Below are 14,303 nucleotides of genomic sequence, written 5' to 3' on the forward strand. Positions count from 1 at the left end.
GGTGACTGCCACAAATATTTTTCAGTAAATGTCTCAAATTTCTGCAGTAATTCTACTTCCCATACTGTTGATATCAAAAGCTTCCATTTATTCATCTCACTTTTAACCACAGGGTTATTCTTTAACTCTTTTTGATCACAGTTTAATTAAACATAAAGACAACATCATAAATATATACAATTATATGATATATATGTATATACTTATACATATATGTAAGTTTGCATATATTGAAACTACAGAAGCACGTGTAACTAATAAGAGCTGAGAGACACATTTGACCCCATACTTCACAGGTCAGATACACCAAATGAACTTTGGCAGCAAAACTTTTTTTAAACCTGATTTTCTGAGCTTTCTTGATTTGGAAATCTACAAAAGGGATTGCGGACTTGTATTGGGATTACGGTTTTAACCTTTTTAAAACTCTTCAGTAGTTTCCTCAGTATACATTTAGTATAATTTCAAACTCCTGGCATCACCTACAAGGCTTTTATGTCCCCAGCTCCACTTGATTTCTCCAGTCTAGCCTTTTACCCTTCTTCCTCCCTCTCTGCTTCAGTGAACTAGTTTCTTCTGGTTTCTTGAGGAAATTCATCAGTTCTTTCAACATTCTCCACATGGTCTTATCTTTACCTGAAATGTGCCACCCTTTCTCCCCAAACATACACACACACCTTTCTCTAGCTCACATCAACTTAACCTTCTATGTCATATCTTAAATGTCACTCTTCAGAGACCACTTCTCTGGCACTCTGAGGTGACTGAGATCATCCTGTTATTCTCTGTTCTAGAACTCCACACTTATCTTTTGACACTTCTCACTCCTGTATAACTTCTTGTGTAGTTGATTCTTGTCCATTACTTTCACTAAATTTTAAGCTCTGGGAGTGGAGGGGAGATGTCTATGTTTCCCTTCTTTGGATTCCCAGGAGACAGTATGGCCTGGCACCAGGTCAGCAGTAATGAAGTATTTACAGAATGAAGAAGGTGGGCCATATTTAAGGAATGAATAAAGAGCTGAGGGGTTGTTACCACATAAAATTAGAGTTCTCTTGCCCAATGCATACTTTTAAAAACTCAATTATTACAGCATCAGCTTTTGGAAGAAGAAAACAGCTTTATTGGGAGATAGATCTGCAAGGAGACAGGAGGCATATGCACTCAGATCTGTCTTCCCAATCCAGGGCTTGGGGAAAAATTTATGGGATGAAACGGAGGGCAGTCTGAAATGTGGAGATGTTACCAAACCAGGTTAGTTTTCACTGGTTGCCCAGAAAGCCCATCACCCAGATGACAAGACTGCAGCAGAGAGAGGGTCTTAATTACAAGACAAACAAGTGAGGAAAGAGGAGAATGAGTCTCAAATCCACCTCCTCAAAAATAATGACTCAGGGATATTTATGGGGTAGGGAGGCAAGGTGGTCTGAAATGTGGAGATAGATGATTGGAGGCGAGGAGAAGTAAGGTAATTGATGATCTGTACAAGCGCAGTAAAACTTCTTGCCTCTTCATAGAATGCATGTTCACAAATTGGTGGCATTGGTAGGATTTGAGGGTGGAGTTTCCAGCCCCTTGACTGGGTCACTTGTCCAGCACTTGTGCAGGCCCAGTTGATGTGGTGGTTATCTTAATTGGCCTGAACTGGACAAGGGGAGACTCTCAGTTCCTGAAAGACAACTCCTAAGTACTCTGTTGATAAGATGGGGTCAGTTGAACCAGTCCCAGTAGTCCAAGGTTACAGAATAAGAGGAGGGAACAGTGAGTGTCTTTCAGGTGGAGGTTTCTAAGCCGAGGTAGTGATGGGAAGAAATCCTCCTCCAGCTCCAGCTCCTGCTTGGAGGTCTCCAGCCAAGCACCTAAGCCAAGTGGATCCTGAACGTCTCCCGATCAGAGGAGTCTCCTCCGCCCAACATCCCCCCACCCCACGCAACCTCCGCAGCCCCCAGATGAAAGATGACCCCATGGGGTGCTGGTAGTTGGGTGCCCATGGAGCCAGTCGGGGGAGTCCTAGTGCCCCCACCTACGTCCAGGTGCCCCCAGTTGGTGGGCGTCGTCATCAATCTCTTCTCAGGAGCCCGCCCAGGTGACCCGATGAGTCCTGTCCCTACAGCAAGTTTCCTGAAGATGGTTAAACAGGAGTGTCATTTCCCCAACTGGACAGAGTGGGTGCGGTATGTTTATAGAAAATCTATAACCAGGAGTTCCTGTGCTTTGACAGCGATGTGGAGGAGTACCGGGCAGTGACCGAGATGGGGGTGCTGGACACAGAGGTCTGGAACCAGCAGAAGGACGACCTGGAGCAGATGCGGGCGTACGTGGACACCTTCTGCAGACACAACTATGGGGTTGATGAGAGCTTCACCACGCAGCGGCGAGGTGAGTGGGGAGGGTGGGTGGCCCGGGGACAGTGTGTGTGTGTGTGTGTGTGTGTGTGTGTGTGTGTGTATGAGAGAGAGCGAGAGAAAGAGACAGAGACAGACAGACGCAGTGCTGGGATGAGCATGTAGTATTGTGAGCAGGTAAAAGTCATAAGGGTCCCTGTGAGAGGGGGTTGTGGAGAGACTGTGGTTTTGTCAGTGTGTGATTGTGGGGGGACAGTGTATTTGTGAGGGGTGTATTGTGAGCTGAGGTGGGAGAAAGAGAATATGTGTGTGTGGTGGGGGGAGTGGGCCTGGGGTCTGAGAGGACAGGCAGCTGGGGTATGTGTGGGGTGTGGGGTGCAGGAGGCGAGGTTTCAGGAGGCCTTGGTGGCCACCGTGGGGAAGTGGTGCTGGGGGGCAGTGGCAGTGCAGGGGGCTGGAGAGGGAGGAAACATTGGCTGGGGTGGGTGGTAAGACATGTGGGGAGGGACATTTAAGGTGGAGTGTGTGTTTGGGGTCAAGTTTTAAGGGAGGAGAGATGAGGACTGTAAAAGTTTTGAGAGAATGTGAGGAGGCCAGTTGCAGACTGATCTTACCATCCACCAGTCCTAATCCTGAAATAACGGTGCCTGTCTTGCTGCACATACGCATTTCATTGAGAATGAGATTTGTGGGGAACACTAATATGGAGGGAGAAATTGTGGAGGAACCACCCAGGCACCTCTGACCTTTTTGAGGCTTCTTTTAGGTCTCAATTTCCTGCTACTTTTTTGTTTTCTTAGTGTATACATTTCTACACAGTTGAAATGATTGTGAAACTAGTTTTTTGAATTATATTTTGTTACTTAATATTAACATACTGATGTGACGATTTTCATAATGCAAATAATATTTAAGTAGTTATATATTATTTCATTGTATAGATGACACAATTTACCTCACATTCCCTTTTGTTAGGTTTTTTTCAATATTGCCACTTAATTGGAAATTTATATCTTTTTATTTTTAATTTTTATTTCTTTTATTTCTAAGGTTCTTCTATTTCTTCACATATTTATTTGCTAGTTGTAATTACTGCTCAAAGCATTACCTATTATTTATCATCATTGGGGTCCTAGTGTTCTTCTCAGTGATTTTATGGGAGCTCTATGCAGTAGGATTATTAACACCTTGCTGATATTTGATTCAGCATTTTCTCCAGTTTCTGGTTTATATTTCATTCTGTTTATTATTTTTCACGTTAAGAATTGAAACATTTTTACTTAATGAAATATACTGCAAAATCATTACTAATGATATGCCATCTATCTTAAATTTAATATTGTGTGGTATTGTAAAAATGGTGTCCCCCAAGTTTCTCCTTTCTTTAAAATAATTGTATTTGTTGAGGGTCTGATCGTGTCAGATGTTAAGCACATGTATCAGTGGGTCCAGACTCTGCCCTGACCTCAAATGTCAGTTTAGAAGAAGAGATAATTATAACAATTCCAATAATAGATATGGTTTTTTTGCAAAGAAGAGAGATTGGTCAGCTGAGTGTAAATATAAAAGATTTTTAAATAAAGGACTTTCCTTGCTCTTCTTCCTCCTCTTCAGGGCTGATGCTTTTCTTGAGATTTAACTCAGATTTAGAGAGTCACTTTTGTGTGTTCCTGCTTGGTCCCAGGGTAGGACCATTTCTGTGGTGATCTAAGTTATGAGTGCATTTAGGTGCTTTCTCATGATTTCATACCTTATCTCCATCTGTCCCACTGCTGTTCCTCAACTTATCCTACTACTTTGAATTATATTTTCTTTCCTTGGAAACAAAGACAATAAAAAGCTAACATTTATTGAATGTGAAGTTCCAGCAATTGTTCTACATATTTTAGGTCCATTAATCCTCATATAACCATAAGAGATAAGTTAGCATTATTACTCCTCTTTATAGGTGAGAGAACTAAGGCATAGAGGAATTTAAAAACTCTCCCAGGATCCACCCATAAGAAGAATAGCCTGGATTTGAACCCAGGCAGCCCGGCTCCAGAGACCACACTTTGAATTAATATACTCTACGTCTTGCAGAGATTTGTAAATACTTCAATTGAACAATGAATAACTGTTTCCAGATATGAAAAAGTCCCACAGATTTCCTCAAAATCTCTCAAAGCCAACGGGCCCATGCTGTAAGGATTAATTCCACACTTAAGACTCTAACTCCTGTTGGGCCACATGGCCATCTTTGAGGGAGGCCTGCCCGAGACTAGATCCTGGGACTGGAGACTGGTGGCAGAAAGGCGGCCACCAAGGAGACTTACTCTGTTTTCCTCACTTATTCCCTCCACATTTTCCCTCCTAGTTGCACCTACAGTCACTGTGTATCCTGCAAAGACCCAGCCCCTGCAGCACCACAACCTCCTCGTCTGCTCTGTGAATGGTTTCTATCCAGGCCACATCGAAGTCAGATGGTTCCAGAATGGCCAGGAAGAGGAGGCTGGAGTCATCTCCACAGGCCTGATCCGTAATGGAGACTGGACCTTCCAGACCCTGGTGATGCTTGAGACAGTTCCTCAGAGTGGAGAGGTCTACACCTGCCAAGTGGAGCACCCAAGTCTGACGAGCCCTGTCACAGTGGAATGGAGTGAGAAGCTCCCTGACCTCATAAATTCCTCGCCCACCATAAGGGCACTTTGCTTGTCTCTGAGTGTCAGATTTCTCCTCTCCTGACACCATATTTTCATTTGCTCCATGTTCTCTTCTCCTTCAACACAGGTCACTGGGGATAATCCTGTGATAGTTTCTGTAAATACCTATAGCCCCTGGTGAGGCAATTATGCCTGGCAGGCAGAAGAGAGGTCGTCCTTGTTTTGAGCCATCCCGTGATATCACAGGTCATGGTACCCCCTGGCCCTGGGTACCATTCCTTTCCTTGGGCTGGGCTTGTACCCTAGCACGGTTGGTCTGAGTTGTTCATTGTGATCTGAGCAGAGACACATCCTCTACAATGTAGGGACCTTCCTATCACAAGGTAGTCCAATCTCAGCTCTGCCTTTTGTTACCTCTGTCTCCCTATACAAGCTACACAACCTCATGGAGTCCCAGCCTCATCTTCCATCAGACGTTGAACTAGTGGCCTTATGTCAGGACTCTGATCTTTAAATGAGTTCAATGCCTGAAACTTGTAGCTAATTGGTGTGATTTTTAAATCTCTTTTCCAGAAATGCCAAATTATTGTAGTTCTTCCAGGGCAGCCTTCTTCCCCCATTCTCAAAGCTCTCAATCCCAGAGTCTCAATTAAAGAAGTTGGATTTGGGGTAAAAATCACTAAAACTGGCTTCTTTTCTCAGGGGCATTCTCAATCTGCAAAGAGCAAGATGCTGAGTGGAATCAGGGGCTTTGTTCTGGGTCTGCTCATCCTTGGGGTGGGGCTGTTCATCCACTGCAGGAACCAGAAATGTGAGGACCCTGTCAAAAACTGAGACCCACACAGACTTTTTGGGGGAAGAAACATGGCTTTGCTTAGGTTTGTTCTCTGTATAACAGTGGCCTTGTACAAAACCTTTCTTTCTTCAATTGACCTCAAATTTCCTGGAAATCCAGAAGTCAATAGTCCATGGTTACTATGTTGAAGAGGTTATGGCCTGTAGACACAAGAGACGGGTTAACATGTATGGAGATTGTGGGTCCAGATCTTGGGGCAAAAACAGGAAGGGCCATTAAGGCTGATGAAATTACACTGGATTTGTGTGGCAGAAACTCCACGGGTCACACACTCTCCGTTTCTGCTCTCCTCTCTGCTCTGGTGTTGTGCGTTGTGAGTTGTGGTGGTAAGGAAATCTCAGGTGAGGGGTCTGGGGCTGGGGACATTCTGTTTGGGGGAAGATCTGCCTCTATATCCTTTAATTATATATCTTCCCCTCTTTTTCCCAGGAAACACTGGACTTCAGCCAACAGGTAATGGTCTTATTCTCTTTTAGAGATAGGTTTGGTTCTCCTAGAACAGGTGAGAGAGATGACAAGACAGGAAGAAGACTTTGAATTCTGATCAGGCAATTTGAAGTAAAGCTTCTTTTCTCCACTTAAAGAAGGCCTGCTCTCTAAAGCAGCTAAGGGTGATGTTAGATTTTTTTCTCCTTCTTACTGCAGAGCTTTATCATGAGGCCCTGAGAAAAGGGGAGAGGAAGCTGCTTGTAGAGTTAGATCTGGAAACAAGACTTTCTTCTGTCTCCTGCAGGACTCCTGAGCTGAAGTTAAGATGATGACCCTCAAGAAAGAACCTTCTGTCCCAGCTTCTTCACAACATGAAAAGGTTTCCTGCTTGGCTTTTATTCCAACAAGAGAGTGCTTTCTCAGGATCTGGTTTTCTCCTGGTTCAGTGACCCTGCAGAAAATGTTCACATTGATGGCTTCTTCAGTTAGGCCTGGAAGTCCCCAGGATTGCCTGAAGTACCTTATCTTCCTTCTTTCCCAGTCTGTTTTGTAGTCAAACCTAATGGCCCCTTGTGCATCTGAACTCACCTTTTGCTCATATTTCTTTATGAAGTTTTTCTTAGATAAACATGGTGTGAAAATCCTCTGCTTCACATTGCTTCAGGGACAAGAAGTAGAAAGACAAGAGAAAGGCAAAATTCCAACACAATACAATAATGGCTTTCATTTATATTCCTGAATTTTGGTCACTTGTTGATCAGGAAGGTTTCTTGATTCCTTCCTCAGTTTTTCTTGTGTATTCTGAACCCTATAATTAGGCATATTTACCTGAGCTGGGATAAAGCCCTAATGACCGCATATCATGGTGGTCTCCTACAAACAACACAAGGTCCTTCAACAAACAACACAAGGTCCTACAACAACAAAACAAACACACAAAGTCCTTCATGCCAAGGGATACAGAGAGGGTAAAATGAGTATAAGACTAGCAGATAACTTGTAAGGATTTAATGCCTTCTAGATTTTTATAATCATGTTCTTTGGTCTCTTTTTCCATGATTTTTTTTAAAAGTAATTATCTAATCCTGGGTCTTCTTGAACTGCCCTTACATCAGTTAAGGATAGGTTTCAACACTTGAATTATTTTCTATCTCTTAAATGAAAATCAGCGGTCTTGGGATGTACTCTTCTCCATAAGTGGACTCAGAAGGCCATCAGGGCAAAGTTACAACTCTAGTGGAAAAGATGCATTTCTGAGACTCTCTGGATTGTGTGACAAACTGTCTGTCACAGGAGAATCTTGTACGGATCTCACCTTAGCAGAAATCAGAGACAATGCTGGGAAACAAAGGAGAATGTATGAATGCACTGATGTGCATCCAAACAACGAAATACTCTGCAGCTGGAAGAAAGAAATGAGAAACTCTCTGTACCCTGCTATGGAACGATCTCTAAAATATATTCAGTGCAAGGTACAGGAGAGTGTGTGTTATACAACATTTTGTTTAATAAAATAGAGGAAGAGAATAAGAATATATAGTTTACCCATTATATTCTATTGTACTTATATTTGTACATAGAAATGATGGAAAGATTTTTTAAATGGCTATCTAAAGGGCAAAAGAGGGAATGAGTAACAGGGAACAGAGTTGAAAGCTGGACTTTTCTGAATATATCTTATTTAATAGTTTTAACTTGGAAAATATTTAAATATTTTATGTAATAAAATGTACATGATCATGTCAAAAGTAAATAATGACAATTTAACCTGCTTTGCTACCTCTACACCTTTTATTTATTTTTCTTGCCATTTTTCATTCTCTAACACTTCCAGTACTCCAGAAATCAAGGGGAAATTTTTAAATATTTCACCATTGAATCTGATATGGGCAGTAGGGTAGCTATCCTTTCTTAGATTGAGAAAATCCCTTTTTAATACTGGTCTTTTTTAATACTAGAGTTTTTAAAAATTAAGAACAGGTGTTGAATTCTGTCAAATGATATTTTATGGTTCCATCAAGATGGTCATATGGCTTTCTCCTTCTTTCAGTTAACGTAGTAACAGAAGTTCTAGCCAGCACAATAAAACCAGAAAAGGAAATAAATGGCATGCTATATGGTGAGAGCTGAAATTTCAAATGCTTCCATAACATCTTGAAAGCTCAAAGGGCCCCCAAAGACTTAACTATGAGTTCTTTTGCTTTCACCAGATATGTTCCTCTAACCCAGCAGGAAAGCCTCCCCACCTGGCTACTTCTCCTATTAGCCCGAACAGCTGCACTCCACCTGATCTTCAGCCTAAGGGCTTCAGTTCTCTGCCAGGGCATGGAATGATTCAAAAAAATCAATAACATTCTCCTGTTGGAACCAAGGGGACCTCATGCACTCATTACTACAAATCCTGCCTCTCATAACCCCTCCTGGTTCACTCTATCCCTGAGGGAAGCCCCCATGGGGCCCTACATGGAATGCAGTGTCCTCCTCCACAGGCTGTGAGTCTATGTAATGAACTGTTGTCACTCTCATCTGTCCATTTTGAGTGCTGTGTGTTCAGGAATCTCATACTATTTAGGGTGGAGGACCCCTCCTACATCAACAGGGTGAAAAGAAGGTAGTCAGAGCACATGCAGATCATTAAAGAAGAAATTAAACTCTTCCAATCCTCAGTTGATATGATGGTCTACATAAGAAATCCCCAGGAATGCCTCCCCCTCTCCAAAAAAAAACCCTCCTAGAGCTACTAACGAAGTTCATCAAGATTGCAGAATTCATGATCAATCAAAAATATCAGTTTGTATTTCTATATATGGCAACAAAGACATAAAACAAAAATTAAAAATAAGTACCATTTACAATCACTCAAAAAAAAAAGAAACACTTAAGTAAAACTCTAACAGAACATATACAGGACTTGTAAGCTGACATGCTGATGAAAGAAATCAAAAATCTAAATAAATGGAGCTATGGAAAACAGTATATAAATCCCTCAAAAAGTTAAGAATAGAACTACCATATGGTCCAGCTATTCCACTGTGGTTATTTATCCAAAGAACAGGAAAACACAAATGTGAAAAGATATTTGCACCCCTTCATTCATTGTGGCTTTATTCACAGTAGCCCAGACTTGAAAACAACCTAAGTACCCATCAATGAATGAATGAATAAAGAAGATGTGATATATATACACAATGGAATACTAGTCAGTCATAAAAAGGTGAAATCTTGCCAATTGTGACAACATGGTTGGACCTTGAGGGTATTATTCTAAGCAAAAGAAGTCAGAGAAATTCAAATACCCATGATTTTATCCATAAGTGGAAAAAACAACAACAACAAAAACAAACAAACACATAGATACAGAGATTAGATTGATGTATACCAGAGGGGAAGGGGGAAGGGAGAAGGGCAAAAGGGGTAATAGGGCACATGTGTACAGTGCCAGATGGTAATTAGACTTTAGGTAGTGAACATGATGTAGTCTCCACAGAAATCGAAATATAATGATGTATACCTGAAATTTATATGTTACAAATCAATGTTACCTTGATAAAAAATAAATAAATGGAGAGACTTACCATATTCATCAGCTGAAAAACTCAACAGAGTAAAGATGTCAGTTCTCCCTCAAATTGATATCACAGTTTAATGCAATTCCAATACAAATCCCAGCAAGATTTTTAATAGTTGCAGACAAAGTTATTCTAAAATTTTATTAGAAAGAAAAATACTTAGGATAGATAAATTTTATAAAGAAAAATATAGTTGAGAAATTACTCTAACCAAATTTAAGTCATTTATATAGTTACAGTACTCAAGACTGATGGATATTGTGGATGGATGGACACGTAGATTAGGGAAACAGTATAGAGGATCCAGAAATAGACCCACATTCACTCACTTTTGACAAAGCAATTGAATGGAGGATAGCTTTCTCAAACAATGGTGATGGAGCAAGTGGAAATCCATAGGCAAAAAAAGGAAAATGAGAAAAATAAAAAACACACTACACCAATTCTCACATTTTATACAAAAATTTACTCAAAATAGATCATAAGTTTAACGTAAAATGTAAAAGTTTTAGAAGAACATATAGGTGGAAATCTTTGGGACCAAGGGCCTGGTGAAGAGTTCTTAGATATGATAGCAAAAGCACAATCCATGAAAGAAAAACAGCAACAAATTTGGCTTTATCAAAATTTAAAACTTTTGTTCTGCAAAATATTCTGTTAGAATGAAAACATAAGCTACAGAGAGAAAATATTTACACACCTCAAATATCACAAAAGCCATGTATCTATAACACATAAAAGACCCTCAAAACTCCACAATAAAAAAAGAAAAAAATTTACTACAAAATGGACCGAAGATGTAAGGGACATTTTATCAAAAAGGATATCCAGATGGCAAATAAGCACACTGAGTGATGTTCAGCGTCACTATCCACTAAGGAAATGCAAATTAAGAATATGGTGATATATCACTGCATATTTATTAAAACAGCTAAAATATAAAATACTGACAATGCAAAATGCTAAGAATGCAGAGAAACTAGATTTCTCATAGACTGTAAAATGCTACTGCCTCTCTGGAATAAAGTTTGGCAGTTTCTTTAAAAACTAAGCATGTACTTACAACATGATCCAGTAATCACATTTCTGGGCATTACTACCAGAGAAATGAAAAACTCATGTTGACACAATAACCTTACAAATGTTTATGGCAGCTTTATTTGTAATAGTCTAGAGCTAGAAACAACCAAAATGCCCTTCAATAGGTGAATAGTTGAATAAATTTTAGTACATCCACACCATAGACTACTACTCAGCAATAAAGAAAAAGAACAAACTGCTGATACACACAATGATCTGGATGGATCTCAAGGGCATTATGCTGAGTGAAAAATTCCAATTTCAAAACGTATGATTCCATTATTCCATACGGTATGATTCCATTTATTTAACATTCTTGAAATGACTAAATTACAGAGATGGAGAACAGATTACTGATTGTCAGGTGTTAGGGTGATGATGTCTAAAGGGAAATGGTTATGACTATACAGGGTAGCATGACAGAGATCTCTGGAGTGGAATGGTTCTGTGCTTGATTGCAGTGATGGTTACACAAATCTACAAATGTGATAAAATTTAGGCATAGAACTATACACTCACATTGTACCAATATCAGTTCACTGGTTAGGATATTGTATTATAGTTCCTTAAGATATAACCACTTGGGGAAACTAGGTGAAGAGGTACACAGGATTTCTCTGTATGATCTTTGCAAAGATCTATGAATATATAATTGTTTCAAAATGAAAAGATTTCAAATACTGGCTGCCATCCAAGAATAATCTGATCAGCAATGTTGTCATTCAGAAGTAAAGGAGAGACAAAGAGTTTTCCTGACAAGCAAAAGCTAAAGGAGCTCGCCACCACTAAACTGGCCTTGTAAGAAATGTAAAAGGACTTCTTTAGGCTGAAACCAAGGGCACTAATTAGGAACAGGAAAACATATGAAAGTATAAGTCTTACTGATAAAAGCAAATATGTAGTAAAAGTAGTGGAATAATCACTCATAAAACTAGTATGAAGGTTAAAAGACAAAAGTAGTAAAGGTAAATAAAACTACAATAATTTTTTTAGATACAAAACATTTAAAAATGTGTAAATTGAGACATCAAAAAAGTAAAATTTGGAGGAAGAGAGTAAAATAAAGAGCTTTAGAATGCATTCAAATTTAAGTTGCTATCAACTTAAAATGTGCTGTTATATAAGTTTTTATGTAAGCTTCATAGTAACCACAAAGCAAAAGCCTATAGTAGGTACACAAAAGGGAAAGAGCAAAGAATCTAAGCATACACTAAAGAAAATCATCAAATAACACAGCAAGAGAGCAATAGAAGAAGAAAGAAAGAAAGAAATTATAAAACAGACAGAAAAAATTTCATAAGAGCAATAGGTACATAGCTATCAATAATTACTTTAAAGCTAAATGGCCTAAATTCTCCAATCAAATCACATAGAGTGGCTGAACGCGTTAAAAATAAGACTCATCTATATGCTTCCTATAGGAGACTCACATTAGAAGTAAGGACACACAGAGACTAAAAGTGAAGGGATGGAAAAAGATATTCCATGCAAGTGGAAACTGAAAGTCAGCTGAGGTAGTTATACTGATATCAGACAAAATAGACTTTAAGACAAAGAGTGTCATAAGAGACAAATTCATTTAATAATGATAAAGGGGAAATCTGCCAAGAGAATGTAACATTTACAAATATTTATTCACCCAACATAGAAGCAACTAAATATATAAAGCAAATATTAACAGACCTAAAGGGGAAAATAGCAATAGAATAACAGCAGGAGACTTTAATACCCTGCTTTCAAGAATGAATAGATCATGCAGACAGATAATCAATAAGAAACCACTGGCCTTAAACTACACATTAGACCAGACATTTACAGAATATTCTATCCTCAGCAACATAATACACATGAGTCTCAAGCGCACATAAAACAGTCTCCAGAACATATCATACGTTAGACCACAACTTAGGGGATGCAGCAAAAGCAGTTCTAAGAGGGAACTTCTTAGTGATAAACAACTACATTAAGAAACAAGACAGATCTCAAATAAACAGCCTAACTTTACACCTCAAGGATCTATAAAAAGAACAAACAAAGCCCAAAGTTAGTAGAAGGAAGGAAATAACAAATTTCAGAGCAGAGAGTGATGTTGGCATCATGGTTGAGTGAATTGTTCCCCTTGCCTCTCCCCTCTAAGTTACAACTAAATGGACACTCATTCACCAGCAGAGGATTTCCTGCACAACCCAACAGGAAGTGGGAGAGATCCATGAAGCCACACATCTGAAGGTGTTTGGACTGCATCCCTGGGAGGCAGTGGAACTAGGTGAGTGCATCCCTCCCCCATCCCAGTGGCAGAGAGCCAGGTCAATGGATCCTCACACACTAGCCAGCATGAATATAAGAAGAGGCAGGGGCAGCCTGGCCCAAATGAGCACTTTCAGAGTTGTAGCCTGGCCTGCAAGAGCACCCATCAAGGTGCAGCGGCCCCATCAGTGGGAACACTCTACACTGAGAGGCAGTAGGTCAGCCCCAGCAAAGCACACACCCATCAAGTGCAGTGCAGGTGAGAAGGTGTCCTGCCTGCTCTAAAAGCACCTGGCCTGTGAAGAACAGCAGCCCACAGCATGGCTCGGCCCCTGTGTAAGCACCCATCCCACCTAGCACAAGAGATCAGCCAGTCCCCTGCCAAGAGCAGTGGCCCCGCCTATGTAGGAGTGACCTGTCCATGGAGCACAGAGGCCTTGCCTATGGTGTGCTACCCACTAGCTCAGTGCAGGGACCCTGGCCACGTGAGCACAACCTATAGAACAGCTGCAGCTAGCCCATGCAAATGCACAGCAGCCCTGTCCAAACAATTTCCAGCAGATGGGGCAGAATCATGAAACAACTTCTGGCCCCCCCAGCAGTAGCAAGTGGAAACTGACACCTGATATTACCACAAATGTACCAGACAGGGATCAATTCATTAAAAACCATGAAGAACTACAGTAACACTTCAGAGCAGAAGGAAAATGCCAAGTCTTCAGAAACTGATCCTGAAGTCAAAGAAATTTACAATCTAAATGACAGAGAATGCAAAATGGTTATGATAAAGAAATTCAACATGCTACAAGAAAACTCAGAAAGACAGTTCAATGAGATAAGGGAAAAAATTAATGAGCAGAAGGAACACTTCACCAAGGAGGTTAAAACTCTAAAAAAAAAAAAAAAAAAAAAACAGAAATTCTGGAGAGGAAGAACACAACTAATGAGACAAAAAGAAAATCTAGAATCCTTAAAAAATAGAGCTGACATTATGGAGGTCAGAATTAGTGATTTAAAGGCTAGAAATGTAGAAATCCTTCACACGGAGGAAAAGAGAAAACTAAGATGTTTAAAAAAATGAAGAAATTCTTTGAGAAAGAGCTGACCTAATTAGGAAATGCAACATAAGGATTAT

At 40.1% G+C, this 14,303-nt stretch overlaps 1 protein-coding gene and 1 pseudogene across 1 annotated transcript in view; both read left to right on the forward strand.

Annotated features, from left to right (window-relative positions):
* The window catches only part of LOC100052310 (MHC class II DR-beta chain), a 93,773-nt gene that overhangs the window by 57,353 nt on the left and 22,117 nt on the right, over window positions 1-14,303 (forward strand). The gene's annotated exons all lie outside the window — the stretch shown is intronic.
* Window positions 1,957-5,821, forward strand: LOC100146181 (H-2 class II histocompatibility antigen, E-S beta chain-like; annotated as a pseudogene).

Source organism: Equus caballus, chromosome 20 (assembly GCF_041296265.1).
Source record: "Equus caballus isolate H_3958 breed thoroughbred chromosome 20, TB-T2T, whole genome shotgun sequence".
In the NCBI taxonomy this organism is placed as follows: domain Eukaryota; kingdom Metazoa; phylum Chordata; class Mammalia; order Perissodactyla; family Equidae; genus Equus; species Equus caballus.